Source organism: Pan troglodytes, chromosome 23 (genome assembly GCF_028858775.2).
Source record: "Pan troglodytes isolate AG18354 chromosome 23, NHGRI_mPanTro3-v2.0_pri, whole genome shotgun sequence".
Taxonomy (NCBI): Eukaryota; Metazoa; Chordata; class Mammalia; order Primates; family Hominidae; genus Pan; species Pan troglodytes.
In genome coordinates this window covers 43,543,173-43,545,796 of record NC_086016.1, presented here as the reverse complement: position 1 = coordinate 43,545,796, position 2,624 = coordinate 43,543,173, and positions in this window count along the sequence as shown.

Sequence of the window (2,624 nt, the reverse complement as noted above, 5' to 3'; positions counted from 1 at the left end):
GCCGGGTGGAGTGGTACGTGCCTATAGTACACAGCTACAGCCATGCAGGAGGCTAAGACTGGGGGATTGCTTGAGCCCAGGAGTTTGAGGCTGCAGTGAGCTATGATCACACTGCTGCACTCCAGCCTGGATGACAGAGTGAGACCTTGTCTCTCTCTCTCTCTCTCTCTCTGTTTTTTGTTTGTTTGTTTGTTTGTTTGTTTTTTAGACAGAGTTTCACTCTTGTTGCCCAGGCTGGAGTGCAATGGCATGACCTTGGCTTGCTGCAACTTTTGCCTCCTAGGTTCAAGTGATTCTCCTGCCTCAACCTCCCGAGTAGCTGGAATTAGAGGTGCCCGCCACCATGCCCGGCTTATTTTTTGTAATTTTAGTAGAGATGGGGTATGTTGGCCAGGCTGGTCTCGAAATCCTGACATCAGATGATCTAGCCGCCTTGGCCTCCCAAAGTGCTGGGATTACAAGTGTGAGCCACTGCGCCGGGCCAAGACCTTGTCTCTTAAAAAAAAAAAAGATTCCAAAGTGCATTTAGGAAAAAATTCTCTCCCCTCCCACTGCCCCTCACCCCGCTTCAGCTGTTCATTCCTTACTCCGGAGACAACCAGTGTAATCCACTTCTCATGAACCCTCCAGAGCTATTTTCTGCATAAAATAACATTAGATAATTATTTTTCTCCCTTTTTTACACAAATGGTAACATCCCATTACACCATTACACAGTGCTCTGCACCTTGTATTTTTGGATTTAACAATATATCCTAAATATCATTCTATATCAATACACAAAGGACATTCTCATTCTTTTTCATGGCTTCATATTTTTCTGGTATGTGATGTACCATGTTTTTTTTTCAGCCAGCACTCTGCTGATGGACAGTCATTTGAGATGGGATCTATTGCTGCTTCCCTTTTACAGAGAGGCCGTGGGGCACTGAGAGGGTCATGGGCATCCCTGCAGGTGCTCAACTCGTGTGCTGTGGCATGGAAACGCTATGCTCCTAGTCATCCTGAGTGACTCTCTTTCTCCTGCCTTGGTGAGTTTCCAGCCCTATTTCTCCCTCACTCCTATACCTTCAGCAATTCTTTTTTTTTTTTTTAGACAGAGTCTCACTCTGTCGCCCAGGCTGGAGTGCAGTGGCATGATCTCAGCTCACTGCAACCTCTGCCCTACAAGTTCAAGCGATTCTCCTGCCTCAGCCTCCTGAGTAGCTGGGATTATAGGCACATGCCACCGTGCCTGGCTAATTTTTTGTATTTTTAGTAGAGATGGGGTTTCACTGTCTTGGCCAGGATGTTCTTGAACTCCTGGCCTTGTGATCCACCTGCCTTGGCCTCCCAAAGTGCTGGGATTACAGGCGTGAGCCACTGCGCCCAGCCAATTCTTTTATTATTATTTTGTTCATTCAAATAACATGTATCAGACACTGGGTTAGGCCAGAGCACATGCAGGGACGCAATAGGTAGAGAAGCTCTGTGGTCACGGAGCTTGAAAATGAAGCCACTTGTGGTGGGTTTTTTTTGTTGGTTTTTTTATTTTTTGAGACGGAGTCTCGCTCTGTCACCCAGGCTGGAGTGTGGTGGCACGATCTCGGCTCACTGCAAGCTCTGCCTCCTGGGTTCACGTCATTCTCCTGCCTCAGCCTCCTGAGTAGCTGGGACTACAGGCTCCCGCCACCACGCCCGGCTAATTTTTTGTATTTTTGGTAGAGACGGGGTTTTACCATGTTAGCCAGGATGGTCTTGATCTCCTGACCTCGTGATCCACCTGTTTTGGCCTCCCAAAGTGCTGGGATTAGAGGCGTGAGCCACCGCGCCCGGCCCGCTTGTGTGTTTTTGTACCTCAAACCTTCCATGGAGCAACATGGAGAATTCATAAAGAGGCCTGATCTCTGGTTTTACCAATGAGTAAACCAAACGTGCCAACACATCACTGTTGCAATCCTGTGAGCGGAATACCGTAACAGTAGCCTGGTAACCCACACACTGACCGCTTCAGCTCTGGCCCCTTGCCCCCAGCCTGGCCCCGCTGCAGTTTCCCATCTCAGAGGTGAAGGCTAAAGCCCACAGGCGTCGGCTCCTCCCACTTCTGTCCTCCAGGTCATCCCACCCATTCCACCCCCTGAAGACCTCTGGACTCTGACCAGCATTACTCTCCATGGCTACCAGCCTTGCTCTGACCATCTCTTGCTGCGGCCACACAATAACCTCCTTCCTGGTCCTGCCTCCGCTCCAGCCCCTTCCCATTTGCTGTCTACCCAGCTGATATGTCCCTGTGTTATTTTCCTATCCTAGCCTTCTTTTTTTTTTTTTTTTCTTTTGAGACAGTGCTTCACTCTTGTCACTCAGGCTGGAGTGCAATGGCGCAATCTCGGCTCACTGCAACCTCTGCCTCCCAGGCTCAAGTGATTCTGCCTCAGCCTCCTGAGTAGCTGGAATTACAGGCATGCGCCACCATGCCCAGTTAATTTTGTATTTTTAGTAGAGACAGGGTTTCACCAGGTTGGCCAGGCTGGTCTCGAACTCCTGACTTCAAGTGATCTGCTGGTCTCGGCCTCCCAAAGTGCTGGGATTACAGGTGTAAGCCACCACGCCTGGACTGTCCTAGCCTTCCAAGGCTTCCCTTCGCT